General features: G+C 43.4%; 1 long non-coding RNA gene across 1 annotated transcript in view; it reads right to left on the minus strand.

Moving 5' to 3' along the window:
- LOC309960048 overlaps positions 1 to 20387 on the minus strand; it is a 26895-nt gene extending 6508 nt beyond the window's left edge. The window contains exon 1 of the long non-coding RNA XR_014326115.1: positions 20295 to 20387. This is a non-coding gene — a long non-coding RNA (uncharacterized lncRNA). The remainder of the gene's footprint in view (positions 1 to 20294) is intronic.
- Between the last annotated feature and the right edge of the window lie 1193 nt (positions 20388 to 21580).

Here is a 21580-nt window from a genome sequence, read left to right on the forward strand (position 1 = left end):
TTTATCACCCAGTCCAGGAAGTACAGAGAGTCCCAGGCAGGATAAACCCAAGGAGAAACACACTGAGACACACAGTAATCAAATTGACAAAAATTAAGGACAAAGAATAGTTACTAAAAGCAACAAGGGAAAAAGGACAAATAACATATGAGGGAACTCCTGTAAGGTTAACAGCTGATTTCTCAGCAGAAACTCTACAAGCCAGAAGGGAGTGGCATGACATATTTAAAGTGATGAAAGGGAATAACCTACAACCAAGATTACTCTATCCAGCAAGGATCTCATTCAGATTTGACAGAGAAATCAAAAGCTTTACAGACAAGCAAAAGCTAAGAGAATTCAGCACCACCAAACCAGCTCTACAACAAATGCTAAGAGAACTTCTCTTAAGTGCGAAACACAAGAGAAGAAAAGGACCTACAAAACAAACCCAAAATAATTAAGAAAATGGTAATAGGAACATACATATTGATAAGTACCTTAAATGTGAATAGATTAAATGCTCCAACCAAAAGACACAGATTGGCCGAACAGATACAAAAACAACACCCATATATATGCTGCCTATAAGAAACACACTTCAGAACTAGGGACACATACAGACTGAAAGTGAGGGGGCGGAAAAAGATATTCCGTGCAAATGGAAATCAAAAGAAAGTTGAAGTAGCAACACTCAGAGCAGATAATAGACTTTAAAATAAAGACTGTTACAAGAGACAAGGAGGGACACTACATAATGATCAAGGGATCAATCCAAAAAGAAGATATAATAATTATAAACATATATGCAGCCAACATAGGAGCACCTCAATACATAAGGCAAATGCTAACATCTATAAAAGAGGAAATTGACAGTAACACAAAATTAGGGGGGGACATTAACACCTCACTTACACCAATAGACAAATCATCCAGACAGAAAATTAATAAGGAAACACAAGCTTTAAATGACACAACAGACCAGACAGATTTAATTGATATCATAGGACATTCCAACTGAAAACAGCAGATTACACTTTCTTCTCAAGTGCACATGGAATATTCTCCAGGATAGATCACATCTTGGGTCACAAATCACGCCTTGGTAAATTTAATAAAACTGAAGTCGTCATCAAGCATCTTTTCCAACAACAAAGCTATGAGATTAGAAATAAATTACAGGAAAAAAAGCCCATAAAAAACACAAACACATGGAAGCTAAAACAATACGCTACTAAATAACCAAAAGATCACTGAAGAAATCAAAGAGGAAGTCAAAAAATAGGTAGAGACAAATGACAATGAAAAAACGATGATCCAAAACCTATGGGATGCAGCAAAAGCAATTCTAAGAAGGAAGTTTACAGCAATACAATCCTACCTCAAGGAACAAGAAAAATCTCAAATAAACAATCTAACCTTACACCTAAAGTAACTAGAGAAAGAACAAACAAAACGCAAAGTTAGTGGAAGGAAAGAAATCCTAAAGATAAGAACAGAAATAAATGAAATAGAAACAAGGAAAACAATAGCAAAGATCAATAAAACTAAAAGCTGGTTCTTTGAGAAGATAAACAAAATTGATAAACCTTTAGCCAGACTCATGAAGAAAAAGAGGGAGAGGATTCATATCAATAAAATTAGAAATGAAAAAGAAGTTACAACAGACACCACAGAAACACAAAGCATCATAACAGACTACTACAAGCAAGTCTATGACAATAAAATGGACAACCTGGAAGAAATGGACAAATTCTTAGAAAGAGGGGCTTCCCTAGTGGTGCAGTGGTTGAGAATCCGCCTGCCAATGCAGGGGACACGGGTTTGAGCCCTGGTCCGGGAAGATCCCACATGCCGCAGAGCAACTAAGCCCGTGCACCACAACTATTGAGCCCGCATGCCACAACTACTGAAGCCCGTGGGCCTAGAGCCTGTGCTCCACGAGAGAAGCCACCACAATGAGAAGCCCACGCACCGCAATGAAGAGTAGCTCCCGCTTGCCGCAACTAGAGAAAGGCCGCATGCAGCAACAAAGCCCCAACACAGCCAAAAAAAAAAAAAAAAAATCTTAGAAAGATATAACCTTCCAAGACTGAACCAAGAAGAAATAGAAAATATGACAAATCACAAGTAATGAAATTGAAACTGTGATTAAATATCTTCCAACAAACAGAAGTCCAGGACCAGATGGCTTCACAGGTGAATTCTATCAAACATTTAGAGAGGAGCTAACACCCATCGTTCTCAAACTCTTCCAAAAAACTGCAGAGGAAGGAACACTCCCAAATTCATTCTACAAGGCCGCCATCACCCTGATACCAAAACCAGAGATACTACACAAAAAGAAAATTACAGACCAACATCACTGATGAATACACATGCAAAAATCCTCAAGAAAATACTAGCAAACAGAGTCCAACAACACATTAAAAGGATCATACATCATGATCAAGTGGGATTTATCCCAGGGATGCAAGTATTCTTCAATATATTCAAATCAATCAATGTGATACACTATATTAACAAATTGAAGAATAAAATCCATATGATCATCTCAATAGATGCAGAAAAAGCTTCTGACAGAATTCAACACCCACTTACGATAAAAACTCTCCAGAAAATGGGCATAGAGGGAACCTACCTCAACATAGTAAAGGTGATATATGACAAACCCACAGCAAACATCATTCTCAATGGTGAAAAACTGAAAGCATTTCCTCTAAGATCAGGAACAAGACAAGGTTGCCCACTCTCGCCACTATTATTCAACATAGTTTTGGAAGTCCTAACCATGGCAATCAGAGAACCAAAGAATTCAAATTGGAAAAGAAGAAGTACAAGTGTCACTGTTCACAGATCACATGATACTATACATAGAAAATCCTAAAGATGCCACCAGAAAACTACTAGAGCTAATCAGTGAATTTGGTAAAGTTGTAGGATACAAAATTAATGCACAGAAATCTCTTGCTTTCCTATACACTAACAATGAAAGATCAGAAAGAAAAATTAAGGAAACAATCCCATTCACCACTGCAAAAAAAAAAAAAAAAAAAAAAAAAAAAAACTAGAAATAAACCTACCTAAGAAGGTAAAAGACCTGTACTCAGAAAACTATAAAACACTGATGAAAGAAATCAAAGATGACACAAACAGATGGAGAGATATACCATGTTCTTGGATTGGGAGAATCAGTACTGTGAAAATGACTATACTACTCAAAGCAATCTACAGATTCAATGCAATCCCTATCAAATTACCAATGGCATTTTTTACAGAACTAGAACAAAAAAATCTTAAGATTTGTATGGAGACACAAAAGACCCCAAATAGCCAAAGCAAATTTGAAGGAGAAAAACAGAGCTAGAGGAATCAGACTCCCTGACTTCAGACTATACTACAAAGCTACAGTAATCCAAACAATACAGTATTGGCACCAAAACAGAAATACAGATCAATGGAACAGGATAGAAAGCCCAGAGATAAACCCATGCACATATGGTCACCTTATCTTTGATAAAGGAGGAGAATACATACAATGGAGAATATACAATATTATGAATATACAATGGAGAATATACAATGGAGAATATACAATGGAGAAAAGACAGCCTCTTCAATAAGTGGTGCTGGCAAAACTGAACAGCTACATGTAAAAGAATGAAATTAGAACACTCCCTAATGCCAAACTCAAAAATAAACTTAAAATGGGATTAGAGACCTAAATATAAGGCCAGACACTATAAAACTCTTAGAGGAAAACATAGACAGAACACTCTATGACATAAATCACAGCAAGATCCTTTTTGACCCACCTCCTAGAGAAATGGAAATAAAAATAAACAAATGGGACCTAATTAAACTTCAAAGCTTTTGCACAGTAAAGGAAATCATAAACAAGATGAAAAGACAACCCTCAGAATGGGAGAAAATATTTGCAAATGAAGCAACTGACAAAGGATTAATCTCCAAAATATACAAGCAGCTCATGCAGCTCAATATCAGAAAAACAAACAAACCAATCCAAAAATGGGCAAAAGACCTAAATAGACATTTCTCCAAAGAAGATATACAGATGGCCAACAAACACATGAAAGGATGCTCAACATCACTAATCATTGGAGAAATGCAAATCAAGACTACAATGAGGTATCACCTCACACCGGTTAGAATGGACATTATCAGAAAATCTACAAACAACAAATGCTGGGGAGAGTGTGGAGAAAATGGAACCTTCTTGCACTGTTGGTGGGAATGTAAATTGATACAGCCATTATGGAGAACAGTATGGAGGTTCCTTAAAAAACTGAAAAAAGAATTACCATATGACCCAGCAATCCCACTACTGGGCATATACATGCATTCCAGTGTTCATTGCAGCACTATTTACAATAGCCAGGTCATGGAAGCAACCTAAATGTCCACTGACAGATGAATGAATACAGAAGATATGGTACATATATACAGTGGAATATTATTCAGCCATAAAAAGGAACGAAATTGAGTCATTTGTGGAGATGTGGATGGACCTAGAGACTGTCATACAGAGTGAAATAAGTCAGAAAGAGAAAAGCAAATAGCGTATATTAACACATATATGTCGAATCTAGAAAAATGGTACAGATGAACCCATTTGCAAGGCAGAAATAGAGAAACAAATAGAGAACAAATGTATGGACACCAAGGGGGGAAGTGTTGGGCAAGGGGTGATGGTGAGATGAACTGGGAGACTGGGATTGAAATATATACACTGATTTGTATAAGATAGATAACTAATAAGAACCTGCTGTATAAAAAATAAAATTAAAAAAAATTAACAAATTGAACAAAAAAGAATGACTCACGTTCTGGTGAGATTTAAAAAAATTTTTTAAATGAAGAAATATCAGTTAGAGAGAAAAAAATAATTAAAAAAAGAAAAGACACAAAGTGGCTGAATGGATACAAAACCAAGACCCATATATATGCTGCCTATAGGGACTCACTTCAGATCTAAAGATACACAGATTAAAAGTGAGGAGATGGAAAAAGGGATTCCAAACAAATGGAAACAGAAAGAAAGCTGGAATAGCAATACTTAGACAAAACAAACTTTAAAACAAAGATTGTAACAAGAGACAAAGAAGGACATTATTTAATGAAAAAAGTATCGATCCAACAAGAAGATATAACACTTGTAAATATATATGCACCCAACATAGGAGCACCTAAATATATGATGCAAATATTAACAAACATAAAGAATGAAACTGACAGTAACATAATAGCAGGGGACTTTAACACCCCACATACATCAATGGACAGATCATCCAGACAGAAAGTCAGTACTGAAACACTGGCTTTAAACAACACATTAGGTTAGATGGACTTTAAATTACACACACACACACACACACACACACACACACACACACACACACGAGTTTTTATATATAAAACATTCCATCCAAGAGCAGCAGAATACACGTTCTTTTCAAGTATACATGGTACATCCTCCAGGATGCATCACATGCTAGACCACGAGTCTCAATACATTTAAGAAGAATGAAATTGTATCAAGCATCTTTCCCAACCACAACAGTATGAGAAATATATTCTTATATATATACATATAAGAAAAGAACAGCAAAAACCCCACAAAAATGTGGAGGGTAAACAACATGCTATTAAACAACTAATGGTTTATTGAAAAAATCAAAGAGGAAATAAAAAGATACCTGGAGATAAGTGAAAATAGAAGCACAATGTTTCAAAAATCTATGGGATGCAGCAAAAGCAGTTCTAAGAGAGAAGTTCATGGTGACACATCCTACCTCAGGAAACAAGAAAAACCTCAAATAAACAATCTAACCTTACACCTAAAGAAACTAGAAAAAGAATAACAACCAAAATCCAAAGTTAGTAAAAGGAACGATATAATAAAGATCAGGGCAGAAATAAATGAAATAGAAACTAAAGAAAAACAACGAAAAAGATCAATGAAATGAAGAGCTGCTTCTTTTAAAAGATAAACAAAATTGATAAACCTTTGGCCCACTCGTCAAGAAAAAAAAAAGAGAGCCCAAATAAATAAAATCAAAAAAGAAAGAGGAAAAATGATAACCAAAACTACAGAAATACTAAGGATCATAAGAGATTATGCCAAACAATTACACACTAATAAAAAAATGGATAAATTCCTAGATGTGCAATCTTTCAAGACTGAATCAGAAAGAAATATAAGAGGGACTTCCCTGGTAGTCCAGTGGCTAAGAGTCCTTGATCCCAGTGCAAGGGGCCTGGATTCAATCCCTGGTCAGGGAAATAGATCCCACATGCTGCAACTAAAGACCCTGCATGCCGCAACTAAAAGATCCCACATACCACAACAAAGATCCTGCATGCTGCAACTAAGACCTGGGGCAGCCAAATAAATAAATATTTAAAAAAAAAAGAAAAGAAAAAGAAACATAAGACATGAGTGGACCAGTTACTAGTAATGAAATTGAATCAGTAATTTAAAAACAAAAAAAAACCTCCTGACAAATGAAAGTCCAGGACCAGATACCTTCACAGATGAATTCTACCAAACAATTAAAGAAGAGTTAATCCCTATCTTTTTCAAACTATACCAACAAATTGAAGAGGAATGCTTCCCAGATCGTTATATGAGGCCAGCATCACCCTAATACCAAAATCAGACAGATACTACACACAAAAAGAAAACTACATGCCAATATCACTAATGAACATAGACACAAAAATCCTCAACAAAACACTAGGAAATAAAAATCAACAATACATTAAAAGGATAATTCACTATGATCAAGTGGGGTTTATCCCAGAGATGCAAGGATAGTTCCACATCTGCAAATCAGTCAACGTGATAGAACTCATTAACAAATTGAAGATTAAAAATCATATGATCACCTCAGTAGATTCAGAAAAAGCTTTTGACAAAATTCAACATCTGTGTATGATGAAAACTCTCAACAAAGTGGGTATAGAGGGAACATACCTCAACACAATAAAGGTATATATGACAAACCTAGAGCCAATATCATATTCAATGGTGAAAAGCTGAAAACATTTCCTTGAAGATCAGGAACAAGACAAGGATGCCCACTCTCGCCACTTTTAATCAACACAGTATTGGAAGTCATAGCCCCAGCAATAAGACAATAACAATAAATAAAAGGAATCCAAATTGGAAAGAAAGAAGTAAAACTGTCACTGTTTGCAGATGACATGATACTATACGAAAATATCCTAAAGATGCCACACACACCAAAAAAACTGTTAGAGTAAATGAATTCAGTAAAGTTGCAGGATATAAAATGAGTATACAGAAATCTGTTCAGTATCTAAACACTAACAACAAACTATCAAAAAGAGAAATTAAGAATAATTCCACTTACAACTGTATCAAAAAATAAAATACCTGGGAATAAATCTGAGGAGGTAAAAGAACAGTACATAGAAAACTATAAAACACTGATGAAACTGAAGATGACACAAAGAAATGGAAAGTTTTATTGTTCTCATTGATTAGAAGAATAAATATTGTTAAAATGACCATACTACTGAAAGCAATCTACAGAGTTAAGGCAATCCCTACTAAAATACAAATGGCATTTCCCACAGAACTAGAATGAACACTTCCAAAATTTGTATGGGAACACAAAAAACCTCAAATAGCCAAAACAATTTTCAGAATGAAGAATGAAGCTGGAGGTATCATATTCTCTGATTTGAAACTATACAACAAAGCTACAGGAATGAAAACAGTATGGCAGTGGCACAAAAACAAACACATACATCAATGGAACAGAATAGAAAGCCCAGAAATTAACACACATTTATTTGGCCAATTAATATACGACAAAGGAGGCAAGAATATACAACGGGGGCGGGGGGGAAGATAGCCTCTTTAATAAGTAGAAAACTGGACAGCTACATGCAAAAAAACAAAAAAACAAAACCAGACTACTTTCTCACACCATACACAAAAGCAAACCCAAAATGGATTAAAGTCTTAAATATAAGACCTGAAGTCATAAAGCTTCTAGAAGAAAACATAGGCTTGATGCTCTTGGACATGTCTTAGCAATATTTTTTGGATATGTCTCCTCAGGCAAGGGAAACAAAAGCAAAAATAAACAAATGGGACTACATCAAACTAAAAAGCTTTTGCACAGTGAAGGAAACCACCAATAAAATGAAAAGGCAACCTACTGACTGGGAAAATGACATATCATTTGCAAATGATATGTCTAGTAAGGGATTGATATCTAAAACATATAAAGAACTCACACAACTCAGACAAAAACAAACAACTCAATTGAAAAATAAGCAGAGGACCTTAACAGCCATTTTTCCAAGAAGACACACAGAAGGCCCAAAGGCACATGAAAAGGTGCTCAACATCACTAATCATCAGAGAAATGCTCATCAAAACCACAAGGAGATATCACCTCACAACTGTCAAATGGCTATTATCAAAAAGAAAACAAGTGGGGCTTCCCTGGTGGCACAGTGGTTGAGAGTCCACCTGCCAATGCAGGGGACACAGGTTCGTGCCCCGGTCCGGGAAGATCCCACATGCCGTGGAGTGGCTAGGCCCGTGGGCCATGGCTGCTGAGGCTGTGCGTCTGGAGCCTGTGCTCCGCAACGGGAAAGGCCACAACAGTGAGAGGCCCGCATACCGCAAAAAAAAAAGAAAAAAGAAAACAGGTAACAAGTGTTGGTGAAGATGTGGAGAAAAGTGAACCCTTGTGCACTATTGGTGGGCATGCAAATTCATGTAGCTGCTATGGAAAACAGTATGGAGTTTCCTCAAAAAATTAAAAATATACTCTATAGTACAGGGAACTCTACTCAATACTCTGTAATGGCCTCTATGGGAAAAGAACTTTTTTAAAAAGTGGACATATGTATATTTATAACTGATTCATTTTCTGTATACCTGAAACTAACACAACATTGCAAATCAACTACACTCCAATTAAAAAAATGTTTTTTAATTAAAAATAGAACTACCTCACAATCCAGCAATTCCACTTCCGGGTATTTTTCCAAAGAAAACAAAAGCACAAATTTGAAAAGATACAGGTACCTCTATGTTCATTGAAGCATTATTTAGAATAGCCAAGATATGGAAGCCACCTAAGTGTCCACTGATAGATGAATGGATATGGATATATATATATATATATATATATATATATATATATATATATATATATATATATATATATATAAATGGAATATTACTCAGCCATAAAAAATAAAGAAATCTTGCCATTTGTGACATAAACCATATGATTTCACTTATACGTGGAATCTAAAAAACAAAACAAATGCACAAAGATAACAAAACAGAGTCAGAGATGCACAGACAAATAGCAGTTGCCAGAGGGGAAGGGGTTGAGAGGATGACTGAAATAGTTGAGGGAGATTAAGAAGTAACAGCTTCCAGGCTTCCCTGGTGGCACAGTGGTTAAGAATCTGCCTGCGAATGCAGGGGACATGGGTTCGAGCCCTGGTCCGGGAAGATCCCACATGCCTCGGACCAACTAAGCCCATGCGCCACAACTACCGAGCCTGCATTCTAGAGCCCACGAGCCACAACTACTGAAGCCCGCGCACCTAGAGCCCATGCTCCGCAACAAGAGAAGCCACCACAATGAGAAGCTTGCGCACTGCAACGAAGAGTAGCCCCCGCTCACCACAACTAGAGAAAGCCCGCACTACAACGAAGACACAATGCAGCCAAAAATAAATAAATAAATAAATTTAATTTAAAAAAGGTAACAACTTCCTTTATAAGTTATAAAATAAATAAGTCACTGGGATAAAATGTACAGTGTAGGGAATATAATCAATAATAATATCTTTGCACGGTGACAGTTGGTAACTAGACTTACAGTGGTGATCATTTTGTAATGAACAGAAATAGTGAATCACTATTTTGTGCACTGGCACTAACATAGTGCTGTAGGTCAATTATACTTCAAGAAACAAAGAAACTCATAGAAAAAGAGATCAGGTTTGTGGTTACCAGAGGCAAGGGGTTGGGGGAGTGGAAAATGGATAAGGTGGTCAAAAGGTACAAACTTCCAGTTACAAGTTAAATAAGCACTAGGACGTAATGTACAACATGATTAATATAATTAACACTGCTGTATGTTATACATGAAAGCTAACAGAGTAAATCCTGAGAGTTCTCATCACAAGGGAAAAAAAATTTTTTTCTTTTAAAAATTTTTTAAAAATTATTTATTTTTGGCTGTGTTGGGTCTTCGTTTCTGTGCGAGGGCTTTCTCTAGTAGCAGCGAGCGGGGGCCACTGTTCATCGCGGTGCGCGGGCCTCTCACTATCGCGGCCTCTCTTGTTGCGGAGCACAGGCTCCAGACGCGCAGGCTCAGTAGTTGTGGCTCACGGGCTCAGTTGCTCCACGACATGTGGGATCTTCCCAGACCAGGGCTCGAACCCATGTCCCCTACATTGGCAGGCAGATTCTCAACCACTGCACCACCAGGGAAGCCCTCTTTTTAAAATTTTGATTGGAGTATAGTTGATTTACACTGTTGTGTTAGTTTCAGGTGTACAGAAAAGTGAATCAGTTATACATAAACATATATCCACTCTTTATTTTTTAGATTCTTTTCCCATATAGGCCATTACTGAGGATTGAGTAGAGTTCCCTGTGCTATACAGTAGGCCCTTATTAGTTAATTTTATCTACAGTAGTGTGTATATGTCAATCCCAATCTCCCAATTTATGCCTCCCTCCCCTTACCTCCTGGTAACCATAAGTTTGTTTTCTACATCTGTAACTCTGTTTTTTTTAAAATAAATTTATTTATTTTATTTATTTATTTTTGGCTGCGTTGGGTCTTCGTTGCTGTGTGTGGGCTTCCTCTAGCTGTGGCGAGCGGGGGCTACTCTTCATTGTGGTGCACGGGCTTCTCACTGCGGTGGCTTCTCTTGTTGTGGAGCACAGGCTCTAGGCACGTGGGCTTCAGTAATTGTGGCATGTGGGCTCAGTATTTGTGGCTCGTGGGCTCTAGAGTGCAGGCTCAGTAGTTGTGGCCCACAGGCTTAGTTGCTCCATGGCATATGGGATCTTCCTGGCCCAGGGCCCGAACCCGTGTCCCCTGCATTGGCAGGTGGATTCTTAACCACTGTGCCAACCAGGGAAGTCCCTGGTCTCCTTTCAATACAACAGAGTGAAAATGGTGATCCCAAAGCTACCTTAATAATAGAGGCTTCCTGAATAGAAACATGGCCCCAGACTCCTCCATGTGCCAGCTTAAAGCAGAGCAGGTCAGCCAGGCTCATTTAGGAACCGCCACCACCTAGGTATTGTCTGTATCTGCCAAGGACAGTTCCTGGAGAAGAGTCCGCCCATTACCCTGCACCATCCATAAGCCTTATCATCATTGTTGAAACTCCTATCACAGCTGCATCAAGTAAGAAAAAAGACAAAAAGAACCACTTTCAAAAGCCCAGAATCGAGAGCTGGCAGATACCCGGAGTCAGCCAGGAGAACCTCCCTGAGGACGGGCTGGGTTGATGATGTGGTGAAGCCTCGTAGAGGGAAAAGCAGTTTTTCCTTCTTCTGTGCTGGGGGGAAAAAAACAGTTTTCCCTACTGTGTGTTTCTTCCCTGTGTGTCTCTTTTCCTTCACAGAGAACACTTCACTTCAGACACTTCTGGTCTCCAGTGTGTGGCGGTTTCTCCCCACACCAGGCAATTCTCTGTGACTCCAACTGGGTTTCCCATGCTTTCACTCAGTGCTGATACACTCTACCTGGAGAGATCCCACAGGTTAAGTGCTCAGTCCCTCAAGACTGACCCCAACCCCCGAATGCACACACACTTCAGACGCCAGTCTCAAGACCAGGCTGTCACCTGTGCTTCTTCTGACCTACCAGCTATAGATCACAGGTTCCCACGACCCCTTCTCCTGGGGTTCCATTAATTTGCCAGAGTGGCTCACAAAACTCAGGGAAGCGCTTACCCACGTTCACCAGTTTAATAAAGGATGCAATAAAGGATACAGACGAACATCCTGATGAAGGGACAAGTAGGGTGAGGAATGTGGGAAGCGGCACGGAGCTTCCATGCCCTCTCTGGGCATCACCCTCCCCACACCTACCCCTGGTCACCAACCCCAAAGCTCTCTGAACTCCAAACAACTGGGATTTTGTGGGGGTTTCATCACAGAGGCAGGAATGGTCATTAAGTCCATTTTCAGCCCTCTCCCTTAAGAGAATGTGGGGCTGACAGTTCCAAGCTTCTTATTATGGCTTGTCTTTCCAGTGACCTGACCTCATCCAGGAGGCATCCATGAGCCCACAGTCATCTCATTAGAACAAAAGGCACTTCTATGACCCAGGAGATTAGAGGGGTGTCAGGAGCCAGGGGCAGAGACCAACATGTATCTTCTATAATCTCGTAAGTCTTTAAACACAACTGGCCCTAAATGTGATGATTTGCCCTCAGACTTGAAAGCAAGGAAAGAGCGTCCTTTCAAAAGGAAACGGGGGATTTTCCCTGGTGGTCCAGTGGTAAAGAATCCACCTTACAATGCAGGGGACACGGGTTCAATCTCTGGCCAGGGAACTAAGATCCCACGTGCCGCGGGGCAACTAAGCCCACGCACCACAACTACCGAGCCTGCGCTCTAGAGCCCACGAGCCACAACTACTAAGCTCATGCGTCTCAACTACAGCCCACGTGCCACAAACTACAGAGCCCATGCGCCCTAGAGCCTGTGCGTCACAACTAGAGAGGAGCCCGAGCACCACAACGAAGAGCCCAAGAGCCACAACGAAAGATCCCGCATGCCGCAACTAAGACCTGACGCAGCCAAAAATAAATAAAATAAGTAAGTAATAAATAAGTCTTTAAAAGAAAAAAGGAAACTGGGTTCAAAATGCTTCATGAGGGACTTCCCTGGTGGCGCAGTGCTTAAGAATCCGCTTGCCAAAGCAGGAGACATGGGTTCGAGCCCTGGTCTGGGAAGATCCCACATGCTGCGGAGCAGCTAAGCCCGTGGGCCACAACTACTGAGCCTGCTCTCTAGAGCCCGCGAGTCACAACTGCTGAGCCCATGTGCCACAACTCCTGAAGCCCGCGCACTTAGAGCCCATGCTCCGCAACAAGAGAAGCCACTGCAATGGTCCGGGAAGATCCCACATGCCACAGAGCAACTAAGCCCATGTTCCACAACTACTGAGCCTACTCTCTAGAGCCCGTGAGCCACAACTACTTAAGCCCACGTGCCTAGAGCCCATGCTCCGCAACAAGAGAAGCCACTGCAGTGAGAAGCCCGTGCACCACAATGAAGAGTAGCCCCCGCTCGCCGCAACTAGAGAAAGACCGTGCGCAGCAACGAAGACCCAATGCAGCCATAAATAAATAAATAAATAAATAAATAAATGTTGCAAGCTGACAGTTCATGAAAGATGTAGTTCTAGTACACTATTTTCACACACCTGCCTTAATAACAGGTGAACATGGGCTTCCCTGGTGGCGCAGTCGTTGAGAGTCCGCCTGCCGATGCAGGGGATGCGGGTTCATGCCCCGGTCCTGGAAGATCCCACATGCCACGGAGCGGCTAGGCCCGTGAGCCATGGCCGCTGAGCCTGCGCATCCGGAGCCTGTGCTCCGCAAGGGGAGAGGCCACAACGGTGAAAGGCCCGTGTACCGCAAAAAACAACAACAACAACAAAAACAAAACAAAAAAAACAGGAGAACAGGTCACTCTTCTATGTACTTTATGGAGCCTGTTGAGCTTTGAAAATGGTCAAATACGGGAAATAATAAATAATCAGTATTAAGTTAAATGATCTTTTTCTAGTGGATGTGATTTTTGCTTTTTAAGGAGTATGAAGTGCTTTTCAAACTCTCATCCCAATGCAGCAAAATACCAATGAACAATTCTTCCCCAGGAGGATCCAAGTTAATGGAATCTCATCGTCAATCAAGTCTTCATCTCGTCTATCTCCTTATCACTGAAGCATAAATTTCTTGAGAGCAATTGAAATGCCAGTCTTGGAACTTTTTTACATAATCTTCTTTTCCTTCCTTCCTACTGTTCAACGGGGAACTGCTCCTCTTTACTAAACAGATATCTGTGTTGCTCTGGGTCAAGATGTGCTTCATCACGAAAGCTTTCGGGGTGTGTGGAATGGGAGAATACAAAAAACAAATCTGCCCAATGCATTTGAGCAGAAGTGCTGGTTCCTATTTAAAGCCTGTCTCTTAACCTGCATATACCAGGATGGGAGCAAAAGATGCCTTAATATGTCACATGTCATGTGCTGGAGACAATGAGGTTGGTGAATGCCTGTTTATCTTCTGTTCTGTGTTTTTATTTTTATTTTTTTACTTTTAATTAATTAATTTATTTTGGCTGCACCGCGTGGTGTGTGGGATCTTAGTTCCCCGACCAGGGATTGAACCCGTGTCCCCAGCATTGGAAGCGCAGAGTGTTAACTGCTGGACCACCAAGGAAATCTGTGTTCTGTGTTTTCAGTTGTTTAATAACTGAGGTCTTCTAAATGGTTTGTCATAAAACCACATTTCAAGTTTTGTTTCTTTTCAGAGAATCTTTTCAAGTATTCAAATGTATTTATCACCCTGATCTCTCAATAATAATAGACACAGAAATCTCTCTAATGCTGACCTGTAGTACATGCTTGATTTTAAAAAACTGTTAATAGGGGACACTAATAGAGTAAGTTTCACCAGGAAAAAAATACTGTAATAGAAGAAAACATTTACCTTTATTCATTGCTCAAATGTTTGTGTATCTCACACCCCAAAAGAATATGAAAATAATCACAGAATGAGATTTTTAGTAAGTTTCCAGTATATAAACTCATAAAAATAAATCTTGGTGTATTTTGAATCACTAGAAACAAGCAATTGAAAAGTAAAAATTTTCAGGACTTCCATGGCAGTCCAGTGGTTAAGACTCCATGCTTCCAATGCAGGGGGTGAGGGTTTGACCCCTGGTTGGGGAACTATGATCCCACATGTTGCACGGTATGGCCAAAAAAAAAAAAAAAAGTAAAAAATTTAAATATTAGACCTTTAAAACTAATTGCTACAAAACTAATTTTCTTTAAGTCCTAAATTATGTCTAATTAAGGATATAAGCTGATTTGTGGATAAAGTCCAAAATGTTATCAAACGACCCCACAGGGCTTCCCTGGTGGCGCAGTGGTTGAGCGTCCGCCTGCCGACGCAGGGGACGCGGGTTGGTGCCCCGGTCCGGGAGGATCCCACATGCCGTGGAGCGGCTGGGCCCGTGAGCCATGGCTGCTGAGCCTGCGCGTCCGGAGCCTGTGCTCCGCAATGGGAGAGGCCACAACAGTGAGAGGCCCGCGTACACCAAAACAAAAAAAAAAAAAAAAAAAAAAAACGACCCCACAGTAAAATGAAATAAATGGAGAGATGGGCACATTCTCAGTAAGGGGACTTGATGTCACCATGACGTCGGCTTCTCCCAAACAGGTCAAGAGTTTAAGAAAATTCCACTGGATCTTCAATTCCATTGAAGGTTTGCTTTGGGTTTTGGTCTGGGGGTTGTTTCTGTTTTGTGTGAACTTAAGAAAAACTACTTTTAAAAACTGAAATGGAAGACAAACTTCTAAAATAGCCAAGACTTTCTACAGAACAAGGTGGTGGGATTTTCCCTAACAGACATTGAAACTTCTTAAGCTGCAGTGATTAGGACAGGATGGTGTTAACAGAGGGATGGACAAATACACCAATGGAAAAAAAACCACAACGCATTGAAAGAGACCCACATGTTTTCAGCATGTGGATCTACGCCAGAGCACTTGATGCTGGGCAGGGGCCAGATGATGACACTTTGATGGGGCAGTGACCACTGGATATCTACAGGGGAATAAGAAATCTTTTTCCTTATAAGTGCATATACAATAACCAATTCACTGTGGGCTTAACTATGAGAGACGAAAGTAGAACACATTGAGAAGTTGCAGGTAAATGCATTATGACTCGACAATCGGGGGAGTTTTCTGATAGAGGAAAAACAGAGTAAGCTACAAAGGAAGATGGAGAATGTCACGTCTATTAAAGTTAAGACGTGTCCATCAAATAGAACAGAGAGAACTGATGAACCACAATCTGAGAGAACACATTTGCCATACCGAGAAATGAAAAAGGTTGAATGTCCAGAGTATGTAAAGAAAGTATAATAAATCAGTAAATATACAAATGAATTACAGGTGAGAAAATGACTGAAAACTATTTCACAGAAGACGAACACCATTTATAAGAAGTGCTCAACCCCAATGGTTAACAGTAAAAACCAATATACAGTCACAAGGAGATCCCACTTCGCATATTATGATGGACAAAATTAAGCTGGACACTCCTGAGCCAGGCTGGAACCTGGAAGCTTTGCTGCAGTGCCTGCAACTGGACAACCATCTCCTCCAGCAACAAGATACAAAGAGACTATAAGGGACTAAAAAAACTGCACGGCAGGCTTGGGGCAAATTAGGAACAAGAAGATACAAAAAGACCAAATAATCCAACTGCCACTTCTGAGGAGTCCGGAGCAAAAGCAGGGTATTGCCCATGCACCTGGCACACAGCACCACCAAGGGGGTGGGCACACCACCCAAGCCACCCCTCCGGCACAGCTGCTGGACTAGAGCCCCCCCACCCAATATAAGAGAACGCAGCTCACCCCCACCCCGTCCTCAGAGAGTGAGCAAGGAAACCTGTTGCTTGTTTTCGCTCCCTCCTGCTGCCGCAGGAGCCCCAATAAAGCCTTGATTGGAATTTCTTGTCTGGCCTCTTATCAACTTCTGTTGATTCAAGTCCAAGAACCCTGGTCAGTAGAATCAACGCTAGACTCCAGCCCTCCATCCACACTTCCTAGTATTTTGAAAATATCCATAATCTATAGTCCTTCAATTTTCCTTCCACATGTAAAAATTTATATTGCACTGGCATTTGGAGACAAAAATCAAGGAGTATAAATAATAGCACGGCTGATAAATCAAAACTAACCATGAGACAACCCAATCCCCACAGAACTGGATGGAGGATACCACCTGGTGACTCCCTTCCTCTGAAACCAGCACATGTGAAACAGACTGGGGCCAAGAACCACGGAGAAGCATTCTGTGTGCCATTACTGGTGTGGTACGGGTCATATTCACTTATGGCATATTCAGCAGAAGCAAAATCAAAATGCTGCTTGGTGATGAGGAACAGGTGTAAAGCTGCAAAAGATACCAAAAAGACCAGGATGATGGGCACCCTGGGGGCCGCTCACTGGGAAGTGCTACCAGCCAACCAAGGGAATAAATATCTACACCTTCAAGTAACGGAACAAAAGTCTTCAGTACTCACACTGAGTCACAGGGCACAAGATTCCATCCAAGAAACAAAAGGGAAGCGCAGCCAAGTGTGAGCCGCTCAGATCAGCGGCCTGCTGCCCACGGTGCACAAGGAAACCCCAAGTCAGAAGGCCAAAGCCATCCGAGCTGGGGGGCTGGGATCCCCCTGCTGACACACAGCCTGGCTGGGCGCCCCCAGGGCAGGGGGAGGGACTGAGCGCCTGAGATCAGTGTGGAAATGCCCCCTCCTGAGGACCTCAATTCTCACCCAAGAGGAAACACTCAAGTTGAAGTTCTGACCCAGAGAAGCTCTCCAATTCATCAACCTTCTCAGCAGCAGTTGAGCCCAAGGAGCCTTCCCTAAGTCTGACCTTCACAGACTCACTCAGGGTGCACACATCACACTCAGTTCACCAACTCCTTGGATGAGGCCCAAAGCAAAGGTCAGGAAACAGCTGAGGGCAGCAAAACCTCGGCTGACAAACCACCCCCAGCCCTTCTGCAGGTGGATGCCCCACCCCATGCTCATGCCATAAACACCTCCTTCTGTGGTGGTTCTACAGTCTGGAGGCCACATGTGTGGGGAGGGGTGGCAGCAAGGGCCCAGAGCACCTTCCTTCACCTCCCTCACAGGCTCAGCTTGTCCCCGCCCCAGGGGATGCATCCACTTCAAGCACTGTGGGTCATTCACAGGAGACAAAGACCCCTGTCTCAGTGTGTAAATGAGAACCTGCGGGATCACTGCTTCCTCCTGCGTTCACGGATAATGTAGGAGAGGGAAATTCTGGGGCATTTTTATGGTTTGAGGAACAGGATACTGCTCATCCCTTTCAGAAGACAGGCATCAGTTCACTAATATCCTCATGAGGACGAGCTGTAACTCGTCTAAAAAGAAGTGAGCAAGTCTCAGTAGCACTGGTCACATTCCACAGAATTTCCACTAACCTCTGTTGTCCAGGTAGTAACAGTTAGTGGACCAGATTCAGACAGTGTCAGAACTCTGCACTTTGCATGGAAGAGTCATTACAATTTCTCTGAATCTTTTAAATCCATCTCTCCACCCATTTCACATGAAGGGGTGGGACTGCCTGCATTTCCTGAAATTCTAATGGAAGAGAAAACATTTTCTGTACTGAGACACTTCTCCCCAGAGGCATCTCTGGTTAAGGCCCAAAGGCCCAGAATAATACAAGTCAGCAGGAAAGGGCAAAGACCTGAGACGCTTACTACCCTCACTAAGGAGAAGAAACCAGGCAGAAAGAATGCGGAATTTTACACTTGCTGAAACCGGAAGCTGGATCAGGGGAAGCTATTAGTGCTGAGCTGGACCCAGAGGAGGCTGCTCACAGGTGTCAGGGGACAATGCTGAACCCTCCCTGAGCCCTGTGTTCCTGGAAACTTCGATGGAAGGTGAAAGGACCCCCCACCCTTTGCTCTTCTGGAAAACGGCAGGCTGCAAGAAACCACCCCCGTGCCCCACCTGACTCAGATAAGACTCACACGGAGGCCCCCTGTTTATCCAGGACAAGGCCAGACGCAGTCCCCTCAAAGCCCCATCTCCACCTCATCAGTGATTAGTGGAACTGTTCCCCCCACTGACCAAGCAGAACAAACGCTTGTTGGCCAAACTTTGGTTCAGCTCCTCTCCTTCCCCCTGACCTGGCCTCACCGCAGCCAGACGACAGACCCCTAAGGACAGGCTGGCCTCAGGGATCTGCTATCCGAGCATCACACCTGGTCCCTCCTGGTGTTGTTTAAGCCTCTGTGTAAAAGAAACTCTTTGCCCAACTCTTGAGACGCTTGCAGATCTTGGGGTCAGATGTCCCCCTTCCTGCAAAGCCCCCTGTGCCTCATGCAGCAGACCCTTCTCCCCTGCAGGAAATCATTTGAATGAAAGTCTGCCTTTAGGAAATTTGGATTTTTATTTGACACTGGCTTGACCCAGTGTTCACAATTACCCATTTCTTACTCAAACTTTACTTAGGCTCCTGTCTACCCACAGGCCCCTGACTTTGAGTCACCACTCCCTCCCCCCGGCCCCCACTTAGAAGCACTGAGCTGCAGAGCAAACCCTCCCCTCGGCCCCCCTCCCCGACCCCGGGCTGAGAATGCGCTGACCACAGGGACGCCCCATTCTGTCAAACAGCCTTGCTCTCACCCTCCTCACCCATAGCCCTTTTCTGTTTAGTCTGAGACCCTGTAACATTTGTGGTATCCGAGCCCTGTCCCTATTCCAAGTCTTTGGAATATTAAAAACAAGACCACAGCCCCAAACGGAATCGGTTATTCTAAGTCCCAAATCACCAAACAGAGACTTAATTACAGTTTCAGCCTCTCCCAGAAACGGAATCTGAAACCAGTCAGTCAGGAATTACCTGGTCAGCACAGTGAAGTGATCTGCCTGACAGACCCCTGCCCTCCGTAGAGTAACCTGGCCACAGACAATCCACTTTTCGCTACTTTCTTTGTCCCGCTCCCTCTGCCTATGGAAGACTTTCATTCCGTACAGCTCCTGGCAGCGCCCTTATAGATATGCTGGATGGGAAGCTGCCAGATTCATGAATTGTTGCAGACAGACGTAAAAGCTTCAAAATGTACACAGTTGGATTTTGTTTTTTAACGGGAATAAAGTTTCTCCTTACCCAATAAGGGTTTGACTTTATCTGTCAGGTCACGGCGCGTTCCCTCACCCCCGCCCCTGACCACTGCCCGGGTCACCTGGTCCTCCCTGGGACCCCCAAGGGACGCATACTCAGGTCGGGACTCCCCCGCCCCCCACGAGAGGACGGGAAAGACAGGACGCCGGGACCCCACCCCGCGGCCGAGGGGGAGACTCGGGTCGGAATCCAGGGGAGCGGGCGCGGAAGACCCGGGCCTGCCTCAGCTCCCAGGCGGTCCTAATCAGCCCCTTCCGTCTCTGGCCCCGGCCCGCGCACTCACCATCTCCGCCCAGGTCCTGGGTGTCCAGGGCGTCCTCCCACGGCCCCGCAATCTGGGCCGGTGACAGCCACAGACACTGGACACCTGGGTCCGCGCCCCTCAGGCGCGCAGGCGCGCCGAGATGCGCCGAGAGCGACGCCTGCGCGGGCTGGGAAGGCTGGGAGGGCTGGGAGGGCTGGGAGGGCTGGGAGGGCTGGGAGGGCTGGGAGGGCTGGGAGGGCTGGGAGGGCTGGGAGGGCTGGGAGGGCTGGGAGGGCTGGGAGGGCTGGGAGGGCACCCACCCCCGACCCTGATTGGACGGAGCTCCGGGCTTCCGCCCTCTGATTGGACGGTGCTCCAAGCACTCACCTCCCCGGGGCTTATGAGTGTACGGTACTCCGTGACCCGCCCCCGGCGCCCTTTAGAAAAGGACTCCAGAACCGGCCCCCGCAATCCTTGATTGGATTGTTCTCCGGGAACCGGCGCTCTGATTAGACGGTACTCCAGGCACTCACCCTATTGAGGACTCTGAATGTATAGTGCCCGGACAAGCTTCCGGGTTCTGATTGGACAATTGTTCAGACCCTCCCCGTCCCTCCGCCCAGTTTCACGGGCTCCACCCTAGCGCTTCTGATTATTTCCCGGGCCCCGCCCCCGTCTCCCTTGATTGGACAGTGTTATAGTCCCTAAGGCCTCAGTGATAAGCTGGGACGTTGGTCAGGTCCCTAAGCCGGGCAGAAGTGTTGTTTTCGAGACCGGGGCCGTGGGCTCCCAGCAGAACTTGTTCCCGGGTAGGCGGACCCGGACCGGGACGTCCTGACTCAGTTTCCCCGCGGAGAGACCCCTGTCCAGAGTCGGGACTGGACAAGATGGGCCGGGAGAGGCTGGTGACCTCCAGGGTCAATGGTCGACCCGGGATCAGAGGTCACCATGTGTCTGTGCCCTTTAAGAACAAAGAAACGTTCGCCTGTAAGGCAGGATCCTGCCGGGTTTGACGTGTGACCTTTGACACCTACCGCCCTCCTGACCCGCCCGCATATCTGGGCTTGACCAAGTTCTCTGTGTCCCATTTCTTACCCCACAGCATCAGGCTCCCTCCCCACAGGAGGGGGGTACCGTTGGGTCGCCCCCACGTCTGAGCAACCCTGAGGTTCAGAGCAAGTCCTTGGTCAGCTTCTCCAGAGAATCGGCCACCCAGGGAGCCCTGTCCAGTCCAGCCACACTGACCCGCAGTCCACGCACCGCCCTCACTCGCCCAATTTCCCTCCTCCCTTCCTCACATAGACGAGAAAAGCCCTTTTCTTTGT

Source organism: Leucopleurus acutus, assembly GCF_964270905.1.
Source record: "Leucopleurus acutus genome assembly, chromosome: 3".
NCBI classification, from domain to species: domain Eukaryota; kingdom Metazoa; phylum Chordata; class Mammalia; order Artiodactyla; family Delphinidae; genus Leucopleurus; species Leucopleurus acutus.